The sequence below is a fragment of the Zonotrichia albicollis genome, chromosome 4 (assembly GCF_047830755.1).
Source record: "Zonotrichia albicollis isolate bZonAlb1 chromosome 4, bZonAlb1.hap1, whole genome shotgun sequence".
Classification (NCBI taxonomy): domain Eukaryota; kingdom Metazoa; phylum Chordata; class Aves; order Passeriformes; family Passerellidae; genus Zonotrichia; species Zonotrichia albicollis.
The window spans coordinates 34,629,165-34,652,897 of record NC_133822.1 but is presented as its reverse complement, the minus strand read 5'-3'; the positions used below and the strand labels follow the sequence as shown (position 1 = coordinate 34,652,897).

The following is a 23,733-nucleotide window of genomic DNA, read 5'->3' as shown; positions in this document are numbered from 1 at the left end:
GCCAGCATAATTAATTAGCTAAGAGGCTGAACACATCTCCAGCTGGCCCTAGGAGGTAGAGGAAGGATATAAAGGTGGTGTTCCCACTTGCACAGTTAGTCCTCAGTGTAATCTTGTCATTAGGTTGCAAGGCAGTGCTCATAGGAGTGGTGTAGGAGATAAAACTCACAGGTGGAGAGGGAGAGGAAATCACACGTGACTCCTGAAGCCAGCAGCTGCTCTGCTTGTAAATCTGCACCTTGATATGCTGCTGTTTAGTATGCTGTGGCTGGGTAAGCACTTCTGGGACATAGGTGAGGCCAACATCAAGCCTGGGACTGTGCCAAGGTCAGTGTGGCACACTGTGACAAGTGAGACTACTGTGCCTAGACTTTCTGAGGATTTCTTTTTTTCTTCCTGTAGGTGAATAGCTGCTCTGGGAAACAGAAACCAAATCCTCATTAAATCTCCAGGCACTTTTGCTGACAGCAGCTCCCATTTAATTCTCAATCCTCTTTCCCCTATTCTGACACCCTCAGGCTACCCTTAAGAGATGACTGTTTCACTGCTCTCCAGCGACAGGCCCTCAATCCCACAGCTGTCACCAGCTGGTGGAGCAGCTCCACCTCTGTCAAATCGCACACTCCACCCTGCAGGTCACAAAACTCCGTCTGAAGGAGCCTGTGAGAGCTCCCTCCTTCCACTGAGAGGAACGGCTCCAAGGTTTCTGCTGAGGCCACTGCTAGTGTGTTGCCTAAAGCTTTTTGCATCTATGAGATATGACCCCTATGGAAGGTATGTCTGATGAGGATTTGGCCTTTCCTCTCCCTGAACAAAAAGATGCCCAAAATAAATTCAAGCAGCAAGACAGGACATGGAGATCTGTTGTGGTGCTGTGGGTCCCAGGACAAGGTGAGAGATGAGAATCTGGCTCCAAGGTCTCAGAAGGCTGATTTATTATTTTATGATATTATAAGAAATTATATACTAAAACTATATTAAACTACAGAGGAAAGATAGACAGAAGGCTGGAAGAGAATGAATAATATAAACCTGTGACAGATCAGAGAGTCTGACAGAGCTGGACTGGGATTGGTCATTAAGTAAAAACAATTAATATGGAACCGATCAAAGATGCACCAGTTGGTAAGCAACCTCCAGACCACATTCCAAGCAATCAGATAATTATTGTTTACATTTCTTTTCTGAGGCTTCTCAGCTTCTCAGGAGAAAAATCCTGGCAAAGGGATTTTTCAGAAAATAGCATGGTGACAGAGATCTAATAGATGCATAAAGGATGAAGAGAAAACAAGCACAAAGATAATTATCCAAATTCTAGCCCCCTCTCTTCATTCTCTGTTAAAGCAACAAGCCAGATGTGGTTGTGCAAAAAAAAAAAAAAAAACCCTACAGCCAGACAGTTCTTATGCAGCACACACAGTTTTCCCCTTCTCATATAAAATTACTGGCAAATATTTTTGCTTGACATTAATCTTTCTCCATGACCCAATTTCTACCTCCTCCACAATTTAGGATATTTTGGCAGATGCCTGTAATTTTTATGAATTAAAGTAAATGTCAGAAGGAAAGCTGCTCCTCCCATTCCTCTCAAAGAGCTGGAAATAAAACCCCATTTCTAAGTTATAAAGCACAACTCTCCATTTTGGAAAATTGCTAGAACAAGTTTGCTTAGCAGCTCCACATTAAAAAATGTTTCTCTAAGAGTTTCTGAATTCCCTCAAACTAAATCAAAGACCAACACAAGCTATATCCCAATATCATTTTTGCAAATACTTTTTTTTCCAATAGCAGAGTCAGTCTGCACACTTATTTTAACACCAGTGCCTTAATATTTTATACCTTTTCAGACAGATTTGTAACCATATGATTCTTGAAACAGAATTTTTAAAGCCAAGCCAGTTGCAGGCTGAACTAACTGTATTGCATTGATCCCAAATCTCACGAAGGGTAAGGAAGGAAAGCTGTTTCATGGTTGGAAGTGCACAACTACAGAAGCAGGTGTAACTTCACACCCATCCTTAGGAGTCTCATAGAGTAGAGATGGACCCTCTCTCATCAGCCCCACTTCTTTTAGTTTTCCTCCAAGCCAGTAATTGCCCCACAAAATGCAAGGAAAATGGCTTTCCCTGACTGGACAAGAAGCTTGTATGCCATAACTCTTGTCCCTTACAGGCAACAGTTTAGTCACTATGAGTACTTTCTAAGATCCATAACAGTCCCCTTCTGTTGCCCAAAAATTATTCCCATGGTCTGACTTCAGCTCCTTTTTATTCTGAGGGATAAAAGACTTAGCAATGGGGAAAAGAGAAGATGTTAAAAGATATAAATGTTTCCCCAGACAGTATGATGGGACAGAAAGGCACCAAGTCAACCAAGTATTTACAGCTCTGCAAGTTACTTGGGCTATTTTTTTTTGCCTTCTGTCCTTAGCATAGTAAACCTTATATGCAGCCCCTGATTTGGAGCTGACCAGTTTGGAGTCCCTCAAGACACTATAGTGGGACAAATTATTAGAGCAATGGCATATTTTTTTTCTACATAATTATAGAACACACATAATTTCTAAATACTTTCAAAGAACAGAGATCTCATTTTGAAATATACTCATTTTGAAATATAACATATTTTGAAATTCTCATTTAATAGTGCTGGGCTACAACTTCTGAAAAAAACCCCAGTGAGTCTGCAATACTAGATGAACACTTCTAGTCTCAAGATTAATTATGTTAATGGTCTAAACAAAACTAATCTCCTCTAACCCTGACAAATTAGAGTTTCTGTGTGGCTCATTAATCCCTGCTTCTTCATCTGAAGAGGCCACATTGCTTAGTACCAATACATGCAAAAGAACAGCATGCTAGGAATATCTCAGATTGGAAGTGCTGAAAACAGTGGAAGCATTACCTTGTTTGATCTAGACATCTATGGTAGCATTTTGTGCTTTTTCCACCTTTCATTTATCCATGACTCCCCCCTGCCAGTTTAAAGCAGCCTGGAGTATACCAGCAAATGCTGTGATCTACTGCAATCCCATTGAGAATAGAAACAGAAATTTAATGAAAAGCTATGTACTGCACATTTCATCAGAGAAAGCTGCTGCCAGCATGACAAAGGAGGAAGGAACCAGCATCTGAAAATCTAATGACCCTGCCTCTGACATTCATTCATTAATGACAGTTAAGGATCATATTGCTGACGGACCTCCGTGTATGGTTTCAGTAAAAGAAGACAACTGAAGAAATTTTTTTCTTAACTCCTTTCAGTCTTTGGAGTTTGTACTGTGCTGTCCCTGCCAGCTCACCAAGGTACAACTGCTTGAGTGAAGGAGCAACCCAGCACTGAGCTTGGGTTCACCTCCAGCCAGCTGCTGCCTACATTGTGCCTGTGTACACTGAGAATGTGACTGGTTTATACTCCTCAGCTGTCAGTACCAAAGCAACAAGCACAGGGGCTCTCAAGGTGCTGCTGGGATGTGCAAAAGTTACAGTATAATGAAGTCACAATTGTGGTAATTCTCAATTTAAAGTGACTTTACTCTTCTCTCAAGGTGTTTGATCCCTGAGGCCTGAAATCCTCAGTCTGGGTGCAAGTGCTGCAAATCAATTGTTACTGTCAGATATTGTATTGATTCCTGTGGTGCAGTGCCTGTAAGCAGCAAAAGCAAAAATCCCAATTTCAATTACTAAGCAAAACAGAAGATTTCTTTGTGATTAGATGGAAAGAGGAAGATCACCACTAGCTACATTCCGAGAAGAAAAAAAATCTAATGTCCTATGCAAAGAGGTAGAGAAACCTATAAATTTCTACACTAGATACATCCAGCTACATTATTAGTTTTTCCACATTGTTGAAATAAATTATAAATATACATATGAAGACATAAAAATATATATAGATATACACACACAATTATGCCATAACATATCCATCTGAATGAATTCAGACCAGAGAGATAAGTGTAACAGAGCGATTTTCCCTTGAACTCCCCAGTACTACACAAATTTTGGTGAATCAACAGAATCACACATGCTTTTGATGCCCTCCATCACCTCTGTGCCATCACTGACATCACTGAATTTAGCCTGACAAAGCACTTCCATGTGGGAAGTTATCTCATTGTATACCCTGGAGATGAGTGGAGCTGAAAGAACAGGTCCAAGAACAACACAGCTGGGTGTCCTTTGGTAAAGAGGAGAACCATGGCTAAATCTCCAGGCCTCTGATGTCACCCTCTCTCAAAGGGCAACCACACTAGAGAATCACATCATCTCCTGGCAAACAACTGGAGAAAAATTTCTTTTTTTTCCATTGTGTTTTGGCCACTTCTCCCACTGACATTTTTACAGCCCTAGCTGTGCCAACAACGATCTCCCTTTACGAGCTGTCTTTCCCAATGTCTGGCCTCAAAGGCCTGCACTGCACCGTACAACACTCTGACTGCTGCAGTGAGCCATCAGCAATCCGCCACCCTGACAACACAGTGACAATGCCATCCCCAGGGAGGGGACAGCAGCAGTACAGACTGCAACAAAGCCTCCCTGCCTCGGGCCCAGCAGGCACTGCTCTCACTGATAGGTGCAGATGGGGCTCAGGGCTGTTCAGCTCCCTGCTCCTCTGGGCCTACAGCTGGGACACCGCTGCTGTCCCTGCAGGCCTGGCTTCCACAGAGGTGACAGAGACTGGGACACCATGGAGACTGCTGCCCCTGCAGGCCTGGCTTCCACAGAGGTGACAGAGACTGGAACACCATGGAGACTGCAGCCAGTGCAGGCCTGGCTTCCACAGAGGTGACAGCGAGCAGGACACCATGGAGACAGCTGAGCCTCCCTGCTCTCCTCACAGATATTTCCTGCCTGTGGCTTAATCTACCTGGGGCACGCCTCTGTGGGCTGCAGCTGGGCTTCCTGCCACTGCCTAGAGAAACCTCAGCTGTGTTACAGTTACATTGACGCTGTGCGAGGAGGCCATGCTGGAGTCACCATGACTGACTGAGCACAGCCCACCAGGAGCATGGGCAAGGAGCAGAGCACAGACACTGCACTGGGGATGGCCTCTTGTTTCTTGACATGGGGACACCTGCAGTGCCTGGCCTTGGCTCACATTCATACCACAAAACCGTTCCTGCATCTAAACTGTCGTAGTGGTGTGAGTGGGCTAAGCAGCAAGATCCGAGGAAGGCTGCAGGGCATTATGCAGGGAAGAAGACGCCCTTAATTTCATGTTTTCTCTTCTGCTGGAAGGGTAGGTAGGGAAAGCAAGAGAAAAGCAGGCTGGATATGCTTCTGCTCTTATTAAGAGAAAGAATACTCCAGGCTGCTTCAGCAGCTTCTGATTCAGCTCAGAGCACAGCTGCAGGGGACACAAAGCAATGCTGTGAAGGGCACCATCTGAGGCACAAGAGATACAGAATACAATCTGCACATCCTCATACTTTCTCTCACTCCCCCCCAGCCTTTTTCTCCAGTTTAGCCAATAGATTCCTGGCAAGAAGATGGTGCACGAGAGGAAAAGGAGAATTTCTTTTATCCCTGCAGTACGGCTTCCTTTTAAAAAATAACATTACTTTTTTGATCTAGCAACACCAAGAAGATAACCTGTTAATGACACACATAGGAAAAAACATTATTTTCATGCCATTTCAGACCCTTGTGCTGCACCTTGTACCATTGTACAGTTGTTGAAGAATCACTGTACAGAGTTGAAGTTATTTCTGAAATTGTTAAAGCACAAGGAACATTTTCCAGAATCCACTTTGCAGAAATATTATGTGCAGGAAATTAGTTTAGAGATCTAGAGAAATCTGCAATTAGATGTTAATTTTTCCATTGAATGTGAAACTGGGCTAAGGTTCTTCACAAACTCCACTACTTCTTGGGCAGAGCACAGCAGTCCCCTATAGAGGGAGAATGGCTCAGCAGAGCTCCCCAAATTCACAGAGAGTACTAGGAGAACACATAACCACTTTGGACCCAAGTGTTCAGCTACTGGAACATAATCTGTCTGCAAGAGTGCAGCTTGAACAATTGCCAGCTCTGTAAACCGAGACAGGACTTGGGAACATCGCTCCCTTTTCCATAGCCCAGCACCACCAGCCTAAGGAACAATTTTTGGATAGGGTGTTAAGGGAGGGAGGCTGGCTTTGCTGCTCTCCAGAGTTTGCTCTGTGGAAATCTAAGCCAGCGAGGATGAGAAAAGTTAGGTAAGTGCCAGACGATCTGAAAAATTTTGCCTTTAAGGTCTGCAGTCAGTATTACAAAAATTTGAAGAAGCCTTGGCAAATGCTTAAAAAACCCCATTTCCTAAGTTGATCTGAAGTCATGCTTCATGCCAGCATATCATCAAGGATTCTTGCAAAAGTGAACTTCTAGGCCAAGTCACTTTTCAGATAGAGCCTGAGAAAGAAGCATTTGCAAAAAGCAAACAGCATAGTTGATATTAGGGTTTCCTTTCATCAAAACAGCTTTCAATTGCCAGAAATATGGTTTATTGGCCACATATCATACAAACAAACAATCAAGAGAATGGACTTTGTTACTGAGGGGATTTAGAAGGCTTCAAAACTGGATGCAAAGCTAGTTAAAATCATTACCACAGAGGCATTGTCAATTCTCCACACTGCATGCACGTGTACACTTGCAGTTGTGCAGTCATAAGGGCCAACTGGCTGAGAGAAGGTATAAGACAGTATTCCACTTATGCAGGAATGTTTACTTCAGAGGCACAACAGGTTCTCCTGACAGGGAGGGATTATACTACACATGATTAGGAGTATCTCATTGCAGCTCTCATAAAAATTGGTCTCTGACAACACCAGAGTTGTTTAATAGCACTTGACATATTAGAAGCACATACAGTATTAGCAAGAGTGTAACAGTCTTTGCTAAATAATATGTGTAGCTTTATCAATGAGCAAACACTGCAGATGCACCCAAATCTTTATATGACATACTTCACATATGTGAGCAAGAATAATATTTTCAAATCCTCTCTCAGCTGTGACATCTTCTTGTAAGATGGACATGCCTAATATTGTTGGAAAACACTTCTGCCAAGGGAAAGGCTCCTTCTCTGATAAGCTTGAGTTTTAATGGGGTGAACAATCCTCAATTATAGCGTAGTGCACACTTGTCCCCATCTATATTCGTTTAACTGTTAGACATTAGGCAGTACTTTTTAGGCACTCCATTAGGGAGACATTTGCAAGACTGAATGAATCAGAATTCTTGCCTAAAGACCTGCACATTTCCTAATTACCATGCATGCATATAGGTTCAAGATATACATGATATAAAGGCAGAGTTGTCTACTCTTTGCTTTCCCAATGTCACTGGGCAAATCCCCATTTGGCAAGACTCGAACATATTGCCTTTAGTCTAAGGACAGCCTGAAGCCTGTGTCTAGCCTAGAAGATTAGGATTTGTTTTCTAGGGCCACATAGCAAATATCCTCAGTTCATGATCCTTGTGATGGCCAGACTTGCTGTAGGCTGTAGCACTTCATATTGATGAAATTAATATCTGCACTGGAATCCTTGAAGCACTAAGAAGCAAATTTACCCAAATTTACTCTGACCTAAAGCCAGCCAAAAATTAAAATATGGTGCATAGAATGCCATTCAGGGAAAGATGCAGCTTGTCAACACAAAGTCTTACTTAGTAATAACATTTCTTGGGTGACTATCAGAAGTTGAAGTTCAGACTGGATGAAGATAATATAAAACTTACAAAAATTCAAATGTCTTTTTTAAACTTATTACAGAAATGACTCAGAGTATTCTGGCATGGGTTAAGAGATGCCCCAGTCTGAACTCTGCAACCTGGCAATTGACTAAACTGCATCAAAAACTGAATCATAAAATCTTCAAACTCTAGCTCTCTGTTGTTTTGTAACACCAACCACGCCATTCTGCCAGTAAGAGTCCTCTAAGTGAAAAGGAAAATCCAGTTTCTCCTCTGCCTTGCCCTTCTGGCCTCTTTTCCCCCTTCTCAGTAAGGCAGCAGGACACCCTTTGGAGGCCAGGTGCTCCTTGGCAGCCAGTGACATGATTCGCATTTCTGTGGCACATTTCATCCTAATGGATACCAAAGGACATTTCAAAAGGTCTTTCCCAGAAAAAGTCTTATACCTGAGTTATGATAAAACACTAAGCAGCACATAACTGTAACACCGTAACCTTAGGACAAGCAGCAGAGATGAGTATTAAATATCTACAAGGGGAATTCTGGAAGGATGAGTGCAATTTGTTACAATGGCTCTGGCCAGTACATCAGAACCAATATCAGCCCAATTCTTACAAAGGGTAGCACAGAGGTCTCAGTAGCTACAAGATTTTCTGTCTCAGAAAATAATATGTGCTGAGACAAAAATCATACAGAGGAACTGGAATTAGTAATAAATCCAAAATAAATGGATCCAAAATCCACTTACTGGGTCAGTCCTCACCACAAGGTATCACAAGCCTATGTCTTCTCTTCAGCACACTCTCATCTGGCTCATAATGACTTGTGGTGAGATCCCAGCCCAGCTCAAGGCCATGTCTGGAAGCAGAGGGTCAATCCTCTGCTGATGCACACCGACGAGACGTCACTGAGTGATGAAGGAGGAGCAACTTAGAGCAGCTGAGAATGTGTCACATAAGGCAATCAGACTTAAAAGAAATGTGATGGCAAGGGTCCTAAACATTTTCAAAACACTGCTGTCAGAACAAATCTCAGTCTACAAAACCCTTCTTTGAGAAGTTGTCAGAGACCCATATGGGTTACTGGCATATTCTGTCCTTCCTGGAACACCATGCATTGTGCTCCCTTTCAGTTATTATTATTCCTCTACCCCACTGTGAAAAGTCTCTGGTATGACATCATCCCCAACATTGAGCTTAAGATTGGCCAAATATTTTGCTGAGCTTTCTTTCCCTCCCTGCCTTCATAGCTAAAACTTCAGTTTAAAACTTTTATTTTTCATTATGTCTGTGAAACAAGGAGTTTAAAAATAGACGGAGCAACAACCTGCAAAAAGCAATTAATAAAACGCACCAGCAGTCCTAAAACTGTTCCGAACACCTCATTCAGCAATGCATTGAGACAGAACATCAGCAAAGCTACTAAATAACGTGACAAAGCACAACCCAGAAAAAGGCAAAATAATAACTTGTGGTTTTTAGCGTCTTTTATCTGAAGCACTTTGCAGCCATATATGCATATTATATAGGGATCATTCATCTAGCTGAAATATAGCTGGCTTCACTTCAGAACTAAGTTGTATAACCACAGACAATAAAACTATATGGCAAAGTCAGAGAGAGGAAAATGAAAAGCAACTGTTTTAGCTGGATTACAGAACAAATGCCAAGTCAGCACTCTCACTAGGTGAAATTCAGAGGAACAGTGAGGTTTACATTCAAACTCATGGGGAAGATATTGTAGCATCACCAATGACCCAGCCTTTAAGTGTACCTCTAAGTGAAAATATAGTACCTCTGGCAACAAAATGTCTCTCCTAGCCTTAGAGAGGGCCCAGGTGATACCCAGTGAGTGGTCAACATTCATTTCTGAATCATCTGCCTTCCCTCCAAAGTGTCCGCAAAGCTTAGCATCAGTCACTGCAGCCTGGAGAAGATTTGTAGTTCTCAACAACTGGTATGAGCACAGCTCAAGCACAAAACTGCTTCTAACATTTCTGTTGGGCCAGGAGCACTCAGTAGAGTTTCAGAGAGAGGCCAGTCAGGCAACAGGATGTGGCTGCTTTTACTCTAAATACTGCAGTTACTAGCATGATGGGAATGAAGTCCCTCATATTCCAGTGTGATTGTGTGGAGAAGGTGGTACTATATTCCCAGCTGTGGATCACATTAGCTAGTTAAGGTGCATGACCCCCTCTAGCTACTGGAGATCTGCACAAAGGTTGCTGGCAGGCCACCACACTCATCCAAAATTACAATGGTAATTTGTGTTATTCACATAGAAAATTTCTGTTGCATTCTCCAGTACAAAATGCACATTACAGGCAGGAGCCTTGCTCTTAGGTGGCTCTTCATTTTCCTCACTGCCTTCAAGTGCCCAGCTCTCAAATATTTGCATTATAACAAATTTCACATATTGAAGTGACCGGCATTTTATTCAGAAACCTTTGATGAGGGATGTCTGGGGGAGTCAGTTCTGCTGAAAAGCCCTAATTCTGGTGATTTGCTGTTTCAAGCCTCAAAGTGCATTGGTTATAAGTGGTTCCCATGTGTAGAGGTTTTCCTTTGCAAATAAAGGCTTAAAACATCACCTGTGATACAGCAGAACCTAAATCTATTTCACAGAGCAAGGGTAATAGCCCTGCATTGGGAACTTCCTTTATCTTACAATACACTGCACTGCTAATGGCCTACTGCTATCATCTTATTGCAGGGGTTCCATACTGTTGCCTCCTTATCACAAAAGTTTCATACCTTCTTGGTGTTTCTTGTGGGCAGCTCCTCAGAGCACTGACTCTTTCTTCTTCACAAAGCAGCCACTGACTCCAGTTCCCTTCTCAAGCAGCCACCCCACTCTTTTATAGCACTCTTCTTCTCATTGCTTACATGCTGTGGCCTGGTAAAGTCAGGCCTGCTCGTAATCTTTGATAATTGGCCCAGCTGCAACTCCTTAGGGGTAAGATTACTTTCTACACTATCTTGATTTCTTATATTCTATCCCCCTACAGCCTATCACAGCACTGGAGCCAGAACTCCTGTTACAGGGAGCCCCTTGCCTCTTTACACTTACTAGGCTCAGAAGACAATAGAAACACAAGTATTATTCATCCTTCCTCCCAGCCAGAGGTTCCCCAAGCAAGTCACTTTCCATATCCTTTTCCCTGAGAATGTTGTATAGCTAGTAGCAAGAAATAAATGGGATACCTGTGCTGGTGTCTCATCACAGCACCAGCACAAGTATCCCATTTATTTTTAATTCCTGTCTCTTGAGGAACTGGCTCACAGTGAGGTGCAGGCCCTGGTGAAGCAATATCACTTTCTGCCACCTTTGTCCTTGCCTCCTCCAGCCTCACAGCACACTTACAGGATAGCTGCAGGTATGTTTGCCCTCTTTCCTTTACACAGTCTGTTTCTCTTCCTCATTCACAGATATATCAATAAGGTGACTGTTTTCTGTGGCTAAAATTATATCCCCAGACATTTTAAACCTGTAGACAAAGTAGATTTGACTAGTCTGAATTCACCTTTGAAGTATAAATAGGAACATGGAAAGATGCTGGAATAAAAGCTATCATAATCAAAGACTGGAGATTTCCAGCTATGTCTTGAGAGACTTTATCTGGAAATAAGAGAGCCCTTCCAATTCAAGGAAGAACAACTGCTGTGCGACTCCTTCACCTCCAAGTCCTCTTATAATTTCTCATCTCCATGTTGGTTTTCTTGTTCCTAAAAGCCATCCCTTTCCAAGCTATTTACTCTGGCACACCATCCTGAACACAGAAAATATCTCCTCAGCTAAGGAGCTTACTGGGACAGACACGAGTCAGTCAGCACCATCTGATAAGTAATATTTCAGTACAGTCTATTCTGCACTCTCCAGCCCTGGGACACTAATCCAGAGGTTAATAAAGCAGTAATCCCTTGCTGATCCACAGGCTCTGTTTCCCACATCATTACTCCAGGTTATATCTGCCCTCACCACCCTAAATCTCATTTCCCTCCCTTCTTCCCCACCTTGCACTGTCATCACTAGTGTGACATCATTACAGCCACCTTTCAGACACACAAATGGAGCCAACTGACACTCAGTTATTTCAGCCTTCCCTCCTGAACTGCTGCTATCCCAAAGCACAGGCTATTTGGTTTGCTTTTTGAGCTGGTGGATTTGAGCTTGTCTCAGAAATGCCCCTGGTACCCCAGCATGGAAGCTACTTCTGGTTCCCAGGGAGCTGCTGAGAGACAGTAAAAAATAAGTTTCCACCTCCAAAAAGGATTTCCCCCGCCTCTCCAGGCACCTCAACCTGCCCCTGAAGGGAAGATGTACAAATTACCCAACCAGAGGTCCAGGTTGCAACCTTGTAATCTCCATTTACTCTGTCAGCTGCTCACTCATCTGTAACAGGAACTCTAAACCTTGTCATGGATCAGCCAACCTCCAGTTCAGTTCATCTTCCTGTAAACATCTCTGGCAGGCACAAGGAAGGCAGGAGGAAGGGAAAACGACACACAGCTCCCTGGCAAAGCATGGCTCCACTGTCCCAGGTCAAGCCCTTCACACAGTTTGGTCTTCCTGTGACCACTGCCTGATGTTACAGAGAAGGTAAATGATGCAAAAGCATCAGTCTTTGTTAGTCTTGTCAGGCTTCTTGTAAATAGGAATTGCCTAAGGGCCTGAAGCATAGAGTTTAGCATAATATCAGTGAATATTACATATTCTGAAATACCTGGATTTTCTCAGTTAGCTCTCACACATCAAGCACAAACAGATCTTGCAGAGGTCCTGCTTTCAGTGGTTTGCTGGAACAGGGAGTTAGTTTTACAGCATGCTTTTACTTAGCAATGATCTGGAGCTTGGTTCCAAGCTTGCCATCTTTTAATTTAATCAGATGTCCTTTGTAGAAGGTGCTGTATTTTAGGCATGCCAAAGAGGCTGATACAGGAAGAGCTGACATGCTGCTTCTCTCTCACTTTTGGAAAAGCTCACCACTAGAATTTATCCTGAGACATAAGAGCCAAAGAACAAAGACAATAGGAGCTTGAAAACGATACAGGAAAAGAGATACCAAATGCTCCCAGCATCCATCAATGTGTAAGCACAAATTATTTGCTTTCAGCAGGAGTCTCAGGGTGTCAAACACTTCCCAGCAGTGAGTACAATGGTTACAGGGTACATTACTACATTGCAGAGTAGGCTGTTCTGAACTCTCTCCTTTGCTTTTGGGGTTAAGAAAGGCTTTCCATCTTTCACATGGATTTAACTTTATTCCAATTTTTAAAAACAAAGCAGCACTCAAAGTGATCTGTGTGCTTCATATCACAAACAAATTCACGAGGCACAGTGGAGTCACAGGAGTTGCCCTCATTGGTAAACTGCTATTTAAAGAGGACTAAAGCTGACTGCAGTCCTCATCTCATTTTCCATCTGTCCTTCCTGCATCCCTTTCTTCTTCCTATCTCCATATGATAAGGAAAAAGGATGCACTATAAAAATCAACAGGTTGAGATATTTAAGCTACTTCTTTCTTGCCAACAAAGAAGGAATAGAAATGCAAAAGCAAGTACACAGATTATCAGCCTGTCCTTCCTGGCAACTCACTGCAGCTCTCAAACACATAACCCCTCATCATAACCCCTATCCCATGAGGGTGAGGAGACACCACATCCCTGCTGGCCCAGAACTGAGCCTAGGAAGAAACTTGATGACCTGGGACAACCTAAGAGTACAGGCATCTGATACACAGGGACATCACAACATCTCATGTCTTTTGAATTTAACAGAACAAAAATGCCAAAACACCCCCAGGCCCCAAGCTGCCACCTCTTTGATATGTTCTGTGGCTGCTAACCTGCCTGCAAACACTGCAGTTACAAAGCAGGTGGGAAATTCATCAGCCAGCTGCATCCTCCCAAGTGCCACTACTTCCTTGTGTCCTGCAATGAGGAGAATTTGCCAGCTCCTTCATCTCTCTGACAAGAACACAGACCCTCACAGCTCCATCCACAGCTCCTGGCTACCTGTTGGTCCTCAGTGTGACCTGCCTGCATTTGATGGCACTTGTGTGAACTGAGCACAAGGACTGTGAGGAAGCCATGCTGCTGCATTGATGTCTGAAGATGTAACCTCTGGCAACCTCTTCTGACCCTGCTGCCCACTCCTCTCTCCTGGAGGCCCAATTTGTGATGGCAATGCAATGCCTCTCCATGAACACCCTGCATCAGTCCAACTGCTCCTACTGGGAACAGCTTCTGTCCTTAAGCACCTGAGTAGCTCATTTGGGATTACAGGCACAGCATATGTTTGCTGCATCCCTGTCTGTAAGCTCTTTATGGAGCCCTGGCAGCATGAGGATGCAGCACACAGAGGTGGCAGGGGGCTGGAGAGAGGGGAAGGATATTGGAGTGCTGACTAGACTGTCCTCCTGAAAGGACAATGACAACTCAGAATTCATCCACGGCAGCTGCTCCCTTTTAAATGCTTGTTTTGAATATTTACAGAAGAAGAAGAGGAGAAATCATGAAATTACCTGCTGGGATTTTTTTCCAGCAGGTTTTCTTCTAGAGAAGAGGCCAGCCTGACATTACCCAGGCTGCCTCCAGCCCTCTGTATCCACCCAGCTGCCTGAGGCACTGCAAGTTTGTGTGCACACACATCCCACCCACCTCAATACTGCCCTGCAGAAGGCTAAGGGAAGAGGTGTAAAAGTCAGAGGCTGATGAAGACACTGCTTAATACTGTATTGATTTTTCTGACCTGGCACTGACAGCTCTAAACCAAAGCCCAAAGCTGTCAGACCACTGCCAAATCTCAGCCCAGTGCTGATGACTTGTCACACTGCTGACCTGGGCTGGAGCCACAGCACAAGTAAGCCTGAGAGGCTTAATGCCTCCCCTCAAAGGGCTTATCATCTGACACTTTCCTACTGGAAGGCAACCTGAAGCATTAAACAGAAACCCCAGGGGTCATGCAATAAATCTGCCTTTTCTGGGCATTCACCTTCACCTCAGACATTGGCTGCATTGGCAAGTTTCATCTCATAGCTGAGATCACAGAATCAATTAGGTTGGAAAAGACATCCAAGATCATCAAATCCAACTGTTAATGTAGCACTGCCAAGTCCACCACTAAAACATGTCCCCAAGTGCAACATCTACATGCCTCTTAAATACCTCCAGGGATGGTACGTCAACCACTTCCCTGGGCAGCCCGTTCCAGTGCTTCAGAATCCTTTTGGTGAAGAAATGTTTCCTAATTTCATATTAACGCCTTCCCTGACACGCTTGAGGCCATTTCCTCTTGTCACTTGGGAGGTCAATCCCCATCTCACTATGACCTCCTTTCAGGTGCTTGTAGAAGGCAACAAGATGTCTCCTGAGCCTCCTTTTCTCCAGCCTGCTCAGATTCCACTCTAGTGCTTTCTTCCCTCAAGCAGATCAACACTCCTGCCCAGCTTAGTGTTGTCTGCAATCTGACTGAGGGAGCTCTCAATCCCCTTGTCCAGAGTACTGGTGAAGATTTTAAAAACTGGATCCAGTAGTGAGCCCTGTGGAACACCACTGATGAGTGGGCCCCAGCTGGATGCAATTCCATTCACCAGCATGCTTTGGGGTTGTTCATCCAGCAAGTTTTTTACCCAGCAAAGTGAACACCCACCTAAGGCACAAGCAGCAGTTATTTGGCTGTTATTTGGCTTTTGGCCTTCCCCTCGATTCTGACCCATAAACACCCAGCCCTATTGTCACCATCATTAAGGTAGTTTAAACCTCTTTCACAAGTCTGATTAACTCCTGTGGAAAGATCCTTTCCCCTTTTTGTATCAGGGGTTCTGTGTCTATCACCAGCAGGCCTGATGTTATGTAAATTGATCCATGATCAAAATCCAAACATCCTGCCAGTGACAGCAGCCTTGTATTATCTGCTGGCTTTTCCCATTTCTTCCCTCATCATTCCCTGCAACTGGAAGGACAGATAAGAACACTACTTGTGCTCCTGCTCCCTTAACCAGTTGTCCCAAGGCCCCAAAGGCTCTCTTGACTGCCCTTGGGTTTGTAACTTGATCGTTGCCTACCTGAAAAATCAATAACAGAAAAAAAACCAAGGACCATATCAGGGTGGGAAGCTTTTTTCCACATCTTTAACCCAGGCCCGAGGAAGGCAGCAGAATTCCCTAAGAAGTGTGTTCAGCCTGCATATGGGGTCTTCTGTGATTCTGCTCCCTCAGAAGGGAGTGTCCTATGAGGATGACCAAGCCTTTCCCAGAGAAGCAGTTTTGATGCAGGGTGGAGGCTGATTTAACCTCACTGACACCTCCAAACTAGAAGAACCATCATCCCTCACTATTGCTTGGCTCCACTTGCAGAGCCTTGTACCTGTTGTGCAAGGGCATCTTGAGGTACAGCACAGCTGAAGCAGGATTAAGCCAGGATGGATTCCTGGCAGAATCCTGTTTTCCTCATCTCAGGAAGGGGAGTCAAAAATGTGAGAGAGCTTGTTTTGCTCCTTCTCATCTGTCTGAGCTGCACATCCCCTTGTACAGCTCTCTATTCTTCCTTGCTTTTCCAGGCTGTGCACACAGAATCATGTTCCTGATCTTCAGGCTGCATTTAACATCACTTTACAACAGTCCTCAAGGGGAAAGTTGAGCACCTCTGAGCCCTGGCGTTTGGAGGAGATGCAAGCGAGTTTACTTTGCTAAGCAGTCCCACAGGTTTGTTGTGCCCTCAGCCCCATGATGCTGGGGTTTTGAAGGAAGACAGACTCTGCTGGAGGAGCAGGGGTACCAGCTCCTCCCCAGCTTTTGAGCTAAAATGTGCTAGCCACAAGGATACCTTCCCCATGAGAGGGTGGCAGCAACTCTCCAACAGGCTAAAACACAGATCCTTCCCTTAAGGCTGACAAGAACTCCCCCTGCTCTCCAAATCACCAATGAGCACTGCCCATGAGGTTTTTCCACTTTCTCCCCCAGCTGTGCAGCACTTTGTAAGCGCAGGCATTTTACGCAGGCACTGATGGATGCTGACTGTCGTGGATGAGAGGGTGACTGCACATGGAGAGAACCCCAGCAAAGTTCAGTGGCTTGGAAGAGTTTTCCTCAAGGGGACAGACTAGTACAAGCACAGGATTGTCCCTGTCAGACAGCTCATTTTCCTTACCCCTGTCCAAGAGAGTGAGAGAGCACTGTCTGCCTGCATTAAGGGGGTTGCACTGTTGATAATTTGCAAACAGGCAGAGTTTACTCGGTGAAAAATGCAAAGCACGGCAGGGCAGGAGAGGAGAGACTCTTTTAAAACATTTTAGTCTTTTGTTAAACAAGTTATAAGACCTCTGGGGAAAAATCTATACCTAATTAAAAGTTTAGCAAGTCCAAGGAGATAGTCAAGGCTACAGAAACCAATTGATGGGAGCTTGAGACTTACTCACTAGCCCTTAATATGCTAATTCACAATGATTCTGAGAGAAGAACACTACGCAGAGCAGCAAAGAGTGTCTAAGGCACTGCTTCTGGGAGGATCAAGTGAAAAGTTCTCAAGTTGCTGGTGATAGCAGCCATTGCTCCTTCAGGAAAAAAGACAAAAAGAAGCTGTCCAGCTATTTTGAAATAGACAATTGCAAGGCAAAAAAAGTCTGCCTGAATCAGTCTTGCAATCATGAAGGCTGGCCAGCCTGAGTTCGCATGGTAAGAATTCCATTCCAGGTGCTGAAAGCAAAGGGTGATGGCAATTTTGATGGAGGGGTGCAGAGGAAGACAGAGAAAACAGGATGGGAGAGGCAGACAGGAAGCCAGGGAAGCCTGTCCCACACATACAGGGCAAGCTAAGGCTGAGAGAGACACAGAGGTTTGGGCAGCTGTGCTCAGGGAAGTGTGTTCCTGGTCGACAAAGAAAGCTGCACCAAGGACAGACTCTCCTCCAATATCAACTGCTTACTGAAGGAACTCCTGAGCCTGTTGTCCAGGTCTGGAGGTGGCACTGGCTCTGGGAAGGTTTGGGGAACACTGCATCTCCTGCTGCAAGCACCACAAAGCAAACCCCAGGAGGAGGCCTGGTAATATAACTCAGCCGAAGTGAGACAAAGCTGTCACTCATAGAACCAAAGAGTCACTTATGTTGGAAACGATCTTTAAAATCATCAAGGTCAGCTGTTTACCTAGCTCTGCCAAATTCACCCCAGCTACACATCTCTTAAATCTGCTCAGCACTTCCAGCCCCAAGCCCAGGGCACAGAAGATCACAAATGCAGCACAACAAACACAGACGTGCAGTTCAAGGGTTTTACTTTGGTCCCCAGTAGCCCCAGAATCCACCTCTAAACCCCTCCAAGGCCAGCAGCAAAAAAGGATCAGCTCCCCCACCCCACTAAAACAGTCCCAGCACAGCAGACCCATGGCCTGGTTATGCACACACACTGCTGGGAAGGGAAAAACCAACTTGATTTGCTCTGCTGCTTGAACACCCACCCCTGAGTTACTGAGAAATGACCATCACTTGTGTAACAGAACCCTTCAGTGCCTGCAGTAGCAGGAGGCAGACACAGCACAGGGGACAGAGATTGCCAGCCCCCCCCCCCCCCCCAGCACAGGCAGACACACAAACTTACCTTTCACTCCTTCCTTCACAAACTGTCTTATCGCCATAGCAACTGTAATCCTAGGTCATGCAGCTAGGAAAAAGAATAAATATAGCACAAATGAAGATATACACTATCGCCAAACACAGCCTCAGTGGTAGAATCTAATTTTCATTAGAGGCATAACAGTGGTTTTGCATAATTATACATATATTAATGCCCAACATGCCCATCTTCAGTGGGAGTTCATTAATTCAGTTCTAAATAAAAAGGGTTGCTCATTGCAGGTTAATTTCTTTTTCTTTTTTTAATTTTAAAGTAGAGAATATTTCTAAAAGCTCAAATCATACTGTCACAGCTTTTCCTTAATCCTCAGATTAACAGAGAAAGGAAAACATGAAGATTAAGTCTGCTCTGAAGTAAAAACATGGCAAAACACATAACAGCAAACTTTGCTGCTTTTGAAATGTGAGGAGTGAGAGCAAGCAATGAAAAACAATTGACCAGATACTGTACTGTACCTGGAATTGAGTCCCAAAGGAAAGCATCTAAGAGCCTTTGGTGCTTGTGGTGAAAGCAATAGAGCAGCACCATAGTGAGAAGATCACACTGCTGCAAGAGACCCAACACAGGTTTGGCTGGCACCAGAATTTACTACACAGCTCGAGGTCAGCATTCATAAGAGGAGGCTTATTTACTCTGATGGCACAGATACATGATAGCAGCACCAAGGGATGGCCCCAGCCAAGCACCCTGCAAGGCAGAGAAACCCCTCCTCTGCATCTTTCCTTCTTTAAGTTGCTCCTCAGGTTCCTTCATTACTTACTAAACCCAAACACCTGAGGCTGGTACCTTAGCCCCTCCTCTCTTCATTACTGTTTCCAGGTGGGCCTTGTCTGAGTGATGTGGAGCCCCTGGTGCTGCTCAGAGCCCACCCTTCTGTGTGTGGGGCAGTGCCTGGGGGTGGTTATTGTCCCTTCAGGTGACAGGTGCCTGGGGATGTGGCTGCTCTGGGACTTGACAGTGAGCTCTTTTATTGCAAACCTGCATGTAGCCCTAAGGATGCTCCCAAAGTCCTGACCTGGTGCATGCTGGACTAAATAATAAAAGCAGCATCCTAAGGAGATGTCTCTTCACTAACTTCATCAACATCCTAGCCAGGGAGGCAAGGGGGAATCTACTATTTGGTTTTGTCTCCATAGAGGCTTATTTAATTCCTCACTTACTGAAAAGGCAAGGAGAACGAGGACAAAGGGAAGAGGGGGGCTGACCTGGAGGAAAGGGTTTGGAAGAAGGAAAAAGGGGGAGGTGCAGAATAAATGGAAAGACAGAAGAAGAGATGGAGAGAGGTCTATCCTAAACAGCAACAAAAATCTCTCGTGGCTGTCAATCTCTCGTTCCTCTCCTCCTTGTGTTATCATGAATACACAGCTCAAACTTCAGTCAGTGGGAGGGGGAAACCTCCCTTGTCACCCAAGCTTCTGCAGGAGGGAGAGGGAACTCACTGCCTATCTGTCCAAGCCAGGGTCTTGCTTGTTCTTCCCTGTGCTGTAGTGAGCCCTCCCTGACATGGACTTTTGGGTTGTGCAGCAGGTCCAAATGTGGCCTCTTCCCTCCACACTGTGAGCACGTCCTGCCCCTGTCCTGGAGGTACCTGAGCCCTGGAAGTCCATCTATCCAAGATGAAAAGAGAAACAGCAGCTTGCTGCAGATGCTGCTGGTCAAAACCAGATTTTTTTTAATGCAATGAACAAACACCTTTGACACACTTGTGCCTACTGCATCTGTCCTCCCTTCTTGAGTGCCAGCCTAGACAGAAGAGGAGCTTTTTAGAGAGGTCAGATGGGGCCTGGCAGAGGGTTCTGCTGGCCATGAGCTGTGAGCTCAGTGGAGGAAAGAATCCACCTCCTCTCTGTGAAGCTGTGCTGTAGGGATGTGGGGGCTGTTTGCTCATGATTGCCACTGACTGCAAAGGGTACCCAGCCTTCTGCCTGACCAGAGAGCAGCGGCAGTGTTAAAACCTCCAGAAAAACAGGGTAGGTGTTCAAATGTATGTGATAAAGTTTACCTGTGAGAGCAGGACAGGCATTGAAATATGGTTGCTAATCCAGAGAAAAGATTCAAGATCTTCTCTGAACTAGGGAAGAGAACAAAACCAGCCACTCCTCTGATTTTCATGTTGTCTGCAATTATCACCTCTGGGTGCCAAAAATAGTAGGTAGGCCCTGGGATGGGGAAATGACACAGACAGGGACTTGCTCCATCCCTGGAATTATTCAAGGCCAGATTGGACAGGGCTTTGAGCAACCTGGTCTAAGTGGAAGGTGTCCCTGCCCATGTACGAAGGAATTGTGATACATTCAAGGAGGAGCTGAAATATGACTTAGGAAGCTTGTAGAGATAAGCTTGTAGATGTAGTCCCAGAAATATTGTTATTCCCCTTCCAGTGGCTCCTGCAGTTTTGATACAAGTTTGGTCTCTCCTGAGATGTTCCTTTCCTGCAGATATCCCTGCACATACAAATCCCTTGACATGGGAAACCAAGCCCAGTGTCCCTCCCCACTCCCCCTCTCAGGGTTTTTTACCCATGTTACCTGCTATGACTCCAAAGTGCTGTGGCAGCAGCAGGGAGAGGTACAGCTCTGCTGGGAAACCCAGCAGGGTGGTCCCCTCCCTGCAAACATGGTCACTGAGCCACACTGAGGAAAAGCAAAGCAGTGAGGATTCAAGGGACATAGTCCCTGTTCCCCTTTGGAGGGACATTCCAGCCTGAAGAGGCAGAGGGGATGTGTGAGCAAATCCAGCAGGATGAGCTTTATGATTTAGGCAAACAGTGTAAATGCTTAAGTACTTTCATCTAATACTGTTCCTGGCACTCACAAATGGACTCTCCTGCCCAGCCAAGCAGAGCAGCCTCAGATGCAGTCTCGCAGCAGGGACCTATGGAATTCCATCCTTTGCCTACAGGCACACCTGGAAATCTTGCACGTGTGTGTGGCCCTCTCCTCCTGCCCTGCCTTCCCACTGGAGGGGACAGGCAAGTGATGCTCAGCCTGTCTCACAGCAGCTGGGGATCTCTGTGCCATGTGCACAGCACCTTGGAGGGCGGCATCACGGGCTATAAACATGAGCCAGGGGAGCAGGGGATTTGTTCCAATGTTTTGCTGAAGTCAAACAGCAATTCCTGACCAGACAGAGAAATGGAAGGTGTGGCAAACCTGCTCTTCCCTATCCAGTGCTGAGCTGAAACTGATACATGCTCATAACAGGGTAGGGGCTCTCCTACCTACCCCTCATGGGCTGTCACATGTTCCCACAGCAGCAGCAAGGCAATTACATTCCTCCTTCTCTCTCATGCACACTGATTAAAATCATGCTCATCACAAGTGCCTCAGCTTGAGCACCCAGCCCTTTAATTGCTGCAATGAAGGATATGAATGTAGCCTATTCTGAGGCCAGCAAAGCAGAAAATTAGCATTTATCATGAAAATGATACCACTGCATTATTACCAGTGCAAAGCAAACAACACAACCAGCCAGGCTGCCTCTTTCCTTCCCTACCTGCATGCTTGGGCTCATCCAGTGCTGAAACAGCCCCACTGCTTTCCATGCACGTGGGGCCTGTCCCTCTGGGGCTGCCACCAGGAGACAGGCAGGGGCTGCAATGTGGCATCTGCTTGCTGACTCTGAGCTTTTGATGAAGCAGGTTTATAAACTCCTGGTGAAATAATCCTCCCTCAGATGTCAAAATGCCACATTAGCTGCTGCATTGATTCCTGTGGTATTTACAGAGCAGAAGAATGCAGCAGCAAGTGGGAGTGAGGCTGGAGGGAAGAAACCTGCACCCCTGGTGTGTCCTGTCCCTCAAGGTCAATCATCCATAGGAAGCCAGGAGTCAGATCTTCTTCTCCAGACCCTTAGATCTCTCCATCATTTATGCAAATTCCCCTCAGGCCCTCTCACCTCTTTATTACCTAGGCTGGTTGGACACAAATAAACATTAAAATGCTGTGTCCACAGAAGCCTAAAAGGAAAGGCTGTTTTTTTGCCAGTCAGGCTGGGATGGAGCCATCATCTGGTAGACAATAACTAACCTTCCAAATCTGTGAGCAGTGCAAGGGTGACTGCCATGCTTTCCCACCCCAGCCAGGGCTGTGCACGCTGGTGGTTTCTACTGCAGGGAGGACTGCTGTTTCCCTGGCCTCCCAATGTAGGTGCCTGAAAATCCTTGCCAAAAAGGGAGAGTATTTCAACATGTTTTGACATGGATCTGTGACCTCTTTGTGTTCCTGAGCAAATGGATGATGCTGAAGTGCCAGAGTTTCAGCTCTGATTAGCAGATGGAGTAAAAATTTACACGGCATGAGGAGGGTCCTGCTGGTGCCCAACAGTGCAAGTGCACACACACAAACACGCACGTGGGGGCTCCCACAGCCCCAGGTCCCCTCGTGCCCCACGCCATCATCAGCTCAGCTCCCTGCCACCCCAGTGCCCTCTTTCCCCTGCCCACAGAGGCAGGTGGGACTGGCACAGGCTGCAGCCCAGCTGTGCCCAGCCCCTCGGGCTGCCACGCTTTGAGGCTGCCCCTTGTCCCAGGCCCAGGGTACATGGCTGGATGGGGCTCACTGCCCTGGAGAGTGCAGAGACCTTTGCCACTCGTTACAGACAGTGCTGCCCAGACATTGCCTGTCTGAGAGCTGTGGGCTCTGCTGGTGAGCAGTGTCCCGAGTCAGCAGTTTGGGCTGCTTTAATATATCCTTGAAAAAAGAGACCAGTGGGAGATCTGTTTATGAGCCACAACCACCCTGAAACAAGTATATGCCTGCGCCCACGCACATACACAAAGCAGCAGTGACTATGGAAGCATATGAATAAATATTGAGCAGACACCAAGGGATTTTCAGAATAGTCTCTCTGGGTTTTTTTTATTCAATGCCATGTTGTTTGTTGTTGGCTGCTTTTTTTTTTTTTTTTTTTACCTTCCTGATTTATTTCTTATGCCTGGGCTTACAATAACAGCAGAAACTAATCAGTGGCCAATGATGATTAACAGTCTCACATGTTATTAACTCTACATTCAGGGTAAGGTAATTTCAAAGAAATTACCAAAAAATATTAGTGTACAGGGAGGATGGGGTAGTTGTATGTATGTAAAGGGATTATACACACAAAAGCAGATCTTTTATCCATACCACCCCATTTACACTGCACTCAGCTCTTCTTCTTAGAAATATCTATTATTAACTAGAATATGTGTGTGGATCATCTTGAAATGAACCCTTCATGTGATTCAGATAAGGAGGCGAGAAAAGAAGTGTGTAAGTGAAAAAATAAATTCACTGTGTTGGTGAAGTAACTGAAAGGAGAAATGGGATCACCCACTTTCATTGTTATCCCAGCAATTGTTAGATGCAGCTGAGGATGACAGTGGTAGTTTTAGAGGAAAGGTGGTGCTTTATCCACCTGGTGCTTTATCTCCAAAGCTGTGATA

At 45.2% G+C, this 23,733-nt stretch overlaps 1 protein-coding gene across 2 annotated transcripts in view; it reads right to left on the bottom strand.

Moving 5' to 3' along the window:
- GRAP2 (GRB2 related adaptor protein 2) overlaps positions 1-23,142 on the bottom strand; it is a 109,979-nt gene extending 86,837 nt beyond the window's left edge. The window contains exons 1-2 of one of the 2 annotated variants that reach the window (XM_005488648.4): positions 21,804-23,142; positions 18,273-18,335 (exon numbers count right to left, since the gene is read on the bottom strand). The gene's annotated coding sequence lies outside the window, so the exon portion shown is untranslated. Of the gene's footprint in view, positions 1-18,272; positions 18,706-21,803 lie in introns of those variants that run through there. The other variant, XM_074539418.1, reaches the window with a different exon arrangement.
- Between the last annotated feature and the right edge of the window lie 591 nt (positions 23,143-23,733).